The sequence below is a fragment of the Sinocyclocheilus grahami genome, unplaced genomic scaffold, assembly GCF_001515645.1.
Source record: "Sinocyclocheilus grahami isolate Dianchi unplaced genomic scaffold, SAMN03320097.WGS_v1.1 scaffold453.1, whole genome shotgun sequence".
Classification (NCBI taxonomy): Eukaryota; Metazoa; Chordata; class Actinopteri; order Cypriniformes; family Cyprinidae; genus Sinocyclocheilus; species Sinocyclocheilus grahami.
The window spans coordinates 408,301-413,588 of NW_015505632.1; positions in this window are offsets into that span (position 1 = coordinate 408,301).

Genomic DNA, 5,288 nt, shown 5'->3' on the forward strand with positions numbered 1-5,288 from the left:
TATGAATCCAGCGGAAGTGTCGAATCTGCAAGCAGCATTCTAATACCAAGCTGAAATGCTCCAGAAATATCAGGAACAACTCACCAAGCTGCAGATCGTCAATGAACACCTGACACACTACATTCGATCTCTCCCTCCACCTACTCCTAAGACCGTAAGTCTCGCTCTTCCTGACAAATTTGACGGTACCGCTGAGCAATGCAAGGGCTTCATTCACCAAGTACAAGTTTATCTGGATCATCAAGGAGAGAGATTCGAATCAAAGGGCAAAAAGTGCGCTTTCATCATGACACTGTTGACGGGCAGAGCTATCGACTGGGCAGCAGCCGTTTGGGACTCGGATTCACGCCTGAGGAATTCAGTGACGTACTTCATTCAACAACTCCGTGAAGTATTTGAATATCCTCACGGCGGAAAGGACGTTTCGACACAGCTCATCAATCTGACACAAGGTAATCGTTCTGCTGCTGAGTTTGTCATTTAATTCAGAACGCTCTCTGCCCAGAGTGGATGGAATGATGTCGCTTTAAAAGCTATGTTTCACAAAAGTCTCAACTGCGATCTTCAGGTAGAACTTGCATGCAAGGGTGAGGAGTCATCCTTCTCCGATTTTGTCACACTCGCCATCAGGATTGATAACCTCATGAGACAAGCTCCTAAAAGGAGAAGTGGTAAAGGTGGGCGAACCAACGATCTCACACCCAACCCTGTGGAAATGTCTTCCCCTGAGGAACCCATGCAAATAAACACGTCCCGAATATCTGAGAGTGAAAGAGAACGGAGGCGACATCAACGACTGTGTTTTTACTGCGGTGAATCAGGCAACTGCAGTTTAGGATGCCCCCACAAGCTTCAAAACAATCCCCGGGTAAATATTGAACATTTTGCCCTTCCAACAAGTCATTCACACTCCCTGTTGTCTTAAGAACTGATACTCTCTCTCTTGACCTCACAGTGATTGACTCTGGAGCCGCCCTGAATCTCATCCACCAGGACATCATAACCAAATATCAAATCCCTACACAAATGTACACCCCACCTATCCAAGTCAAGGCTATCGATGGTGAATTGATTGGAAAAGGCATCACTCACCAGACCAGCCCTGAGACACACAAGAAAGTTAATATTCCCCATTGTTATCAAGATCTCTCTGATGTATTCAGCAAGGTGAAAGCCACACAACTTCCTCCACATAGACCTGGGGACTGTGCCATCGATCTCCTGCCTAACACACAACCCCCCAAGAGTAAAGTATATCCACTGTCCAGAAACGAAAGGCAAGCCATGGAAGAGTATGTGGATGAAGCCTTAAAATCCGGTTTTATCCGACCATCAACCTCCCCAGCAGCTGCAGGATTTTTCTTGGAGAAGAAAGATGGTGGACTAAGACAGTGTATTGATTATAGAGGACCGAATAATATTACTGTTAAGTTTCACTATCCCCTTCCTTTAGTGCCATCAACACTAGAACAACTCGGAGAAGCCAAAATCTACACCAAGCTCGATCTTCGAAGTGCATATAATCTCATCAGAATCAAAGAAGGGGATGAATGGAAAATGGCTTTTCTCGCCACTAGGGGGCACTATGAATATCAGGTAATGCCGTATGGGCTGGCCAACTCTCCCGCTGCATTCCAATCTTTCATGAATGAAATCTTCAAGGACCTCCTGAATAAATTTGTGGTGGCATACATCGATGATATCCTCGTATTTTCCAAGACCGAACACGAGTACATTTCCCATGTCAGAACAGTCCTTTCTCGGCTCTTAGAGAATGAATTATATGTCAAGGCAGAAAAGTGTGAGTTCCATGTTAATCAAACTTCATTCCTGGGTTACCACATCAGCTCACAGGGCGTCAAGATGAATGACCTCAAAGTTCAGGCAGTCACTGAATGGCCACAACCTAGAACCGTCAAGGATCTGCAGAGATTTCTAGGCTTTGCCAATTTCTACAGGAGGTTTATCCAAAATTTATAGTATGGTTGCCTCTCCTCTCACCTCACTCCTCAAGAATAAACCTTCAAAACTGGTTTGGACTTCGGAAGCTAACAACACTTTCAACCCATTGAAGGAACGATTCACAACAGCCCCTATCCTAAAACATCCTGATCCGAACGAACCATTCATACTAGAGGTGGATGCCTCAGACTGTGACATAGGTGCTATACTCTCTCAGAGACAAGGACAACCAAGCAAATTGTATCCATGTGCTTTCTTCTCTAGAAAACTAACCTCCGCTGACGCACATCTTTCTGTATGAGTCACTGTATCACTGCAACACCCCAACCATGTCTCGCAACCAGTGTGGAAAGCCCTGAGACACACAAGAAAGTTAATATTCCCCATTGTTATCAAGATCTCTCTGATGTATTCAGCAAGGTGAAAGCCACACAACTTCCTCCACATAGACCTGGGGACTGTGCCATCGATCTCCTGCCTAACACACAACCCCCCAAGAGTAAAGTATATCCACTGTCCAGAAACGAAAGGCAAGCCATGGAAGAGTATGTGGATGAAGCCTTAAAATCCGGTTTTATCCGACCATCAACCTCCCCAGCAGCTGCAGGATTTTTCTTGGAGAAGAAAGATGGTGGACTAAGACAGTGTATTGATTATAGAGGACCGAATAATATTACTGTTAAGTTTCACTATCCCCTTCCTTTAGTGCCATCAACACTAGAACAACTCGGAGAAGCCAAAATCTACACCAAGCTCGATCTTCGAAGTGCATATAATCTCATCAGAATCAAAGAAGGGGATGAATGGAAAATGGCTTTTCTCGCCACTAGGGGGCACTATGAATATCAGGTAATGCCGTATGGGCTGGCCAACTCTCCCGCTGCATTCCAATCTTTCATGAATGAAATCTTCAAGGACCTCCTGAATAAATTTGTGGTGGCATACATCGATGATATCCTCGTATTTTCCAAGACCGAACACGAGTACATTTCCCATGTCAGAACAGTCCTTTCTCGGCTCTTAGAGAATGAATTATATGTCAAGGCAGAAAAGTGTGAGTTCCATGTTAATCAAACTTCATTCCTGGGTTACCACCATAGACTGTATAAAAACATGGATGTAGTGTCCGTGACGTAACCCGTAGACTTCCGACGAGCATTTTAAAGCCTAAAGTAGGCGGAGCCAGCTGTCGCCATCTTGGCAGCGCATCACCGCGCGTCACTCCCGGATAATCGAAAATGAGCAAAGAGGCAGGAGCTGGCTGCTGAAACCACGCCCACCTAGTGCGACGGTGGTGACGGCAGCGGCAATCCACCTGTCACTCAAGTGGCCACGCCCTTAATTATGCAGAACTTTAATATACCTTAATATAATTTAAATGGATGAGTTATAAAAAAATTCACCCTCCTCACAGTTGTCATGAAGGGCAAAATGAGCTATATAAACCAAAATAATTTTTTGAACCAGGTTGTAAACATTGTTTTTTTTCTGCTTTAAAGTTGGGCATTTTAACATGGGGAGTCTATGGGATTGACTCCCTTTTGCAGCCAGCCTCTAGCGGCCAGTTGATGAATTACAGTTTAAGTCACTTCCTTGTTGGCTTCACGAGAGAGAGCAGGAGGTTGCCTCTCGGATACCACATCAGCTCACAGGGCATCAAGATGAATGACCTCAAAGTTCAGGCAGTCACTGAATGGCCACAACCTAGAACCGTCAAGGATCTGCAGAGATTTCTAGGCTTTGCCAATTTCTACAGGAGGTTTATCCGAAATTATAGTAGGGTTGCCTCTCCTCTCCCCTCGCTCAAGAATAAACCATCAAAACTGGTTTGGACTTCGGAAGCTAACAACGCTTTCAACGCATTGAAGGAACGATTCACAACAGCCCCTATCCTAAAACATCCTGATCCGAACGAACCATTCATACTAGAGGTGGATGCCTCAGACTGTGGCATAGGTGCTATACTCTCTCAGAGACAAGGACAACCAAGCAAATTGTATCCATGTGCTTTCTTCTCCAGAAAACTAACCTCCACTGAGCGCAACTATGATGTTGGAAATAAGGAACCACTCTCCATGAAAGCAGCGATCGAAGAATGGCGTCACTGGCTTGAGGGAGCTCTTCATTCCTTCCAAGTGATTACAGACCATAAGAATCTTGAATGTATAAAGAGTGCCAAGCGTCTTAACCGGGGCAAGCCCGTTGGGCATTATTCTTCACACAAGAGGTGGATGCCTCAGACTGTGGCATAGGTGCTATACTCTCTCAGAGACCAGGACAACCAAGCAAATTGTATCCATGTGCTTTCTTCTCAAGCTTTGAGACTTCGAATTATGCAATGGGTTCACACTTCTCTCTGCTCCGGTCATCCTGGTATCTCTCGAACTCTCCAACTAGTACAGAACTCTTTCTGGTGGAGTAACATGGCACGAGACATCACCAACTAGGTCAAGTCCTGTCAGATCTGTGCTCAGTCAAAAACCCCAAGGGAATTACCTTCAGGTCTACTCCAACCATTACAGATTCCTCAACGACCATGGTCTCATCACTGACCTCCCACCATCCAATAATAACACTACTATACTGGTTATTATTGACCGTTTCTCGAAGTCCTGCCGTCTCATTCCACTACCCACTGCCATGGAAACCACTCAAACCCTCTTCCAACACATCTTTAGGATATATGGACTACCAGAGGACATAGTCAGTGACTGAGGTACCCAACTCACATCTCTGGTCTGGAGGGCATTCTGCAATCAGTTGGATATCAACGTCAGTTTAACTTCAGGCTATCACCCACAAGCCAACGGACAAGTCGAACGACTCCACCAGGAAATAGGAAGGTATCTCCGACGCTACTGCAGCCGTGAACAGCACAGATGGTCTGAGTTCTTGCCATGGGTGGAATACGCCCAAAACTCTCTGACTCACTCCTCTACAGGTCTAACCCCCTTCCAGTGCGTCCTAGGATTCCAACCGCCTCTGTTCCTGTGGTCTGGCGAACCTTCCTCTGTTCCTGCAGTGGACGACTGGATTCAATGTAGTGAGAGGGTGTGGGACAGTGCTCATGTCCATCTCCAGTGAGCTGTGAGAACACAAGAATTCCAAGCCAATAGACGACGTCGCCCACACCCTCCCTACCAACCAGGACAATGGGTCTGGCTCTCCACGAAGGACATCAAGTTGCGGTTACCAAGCAGGAAGCTCAGTCCCAGGTATGTTGGCCCTTTCAAGATACTAAGACAGATCAATGATGTAACATACCAATTGGAGCTTCCTGCTAACTATCGTATCTCTCCCTCTTTCCATGTGTCCCTCCTCAAACC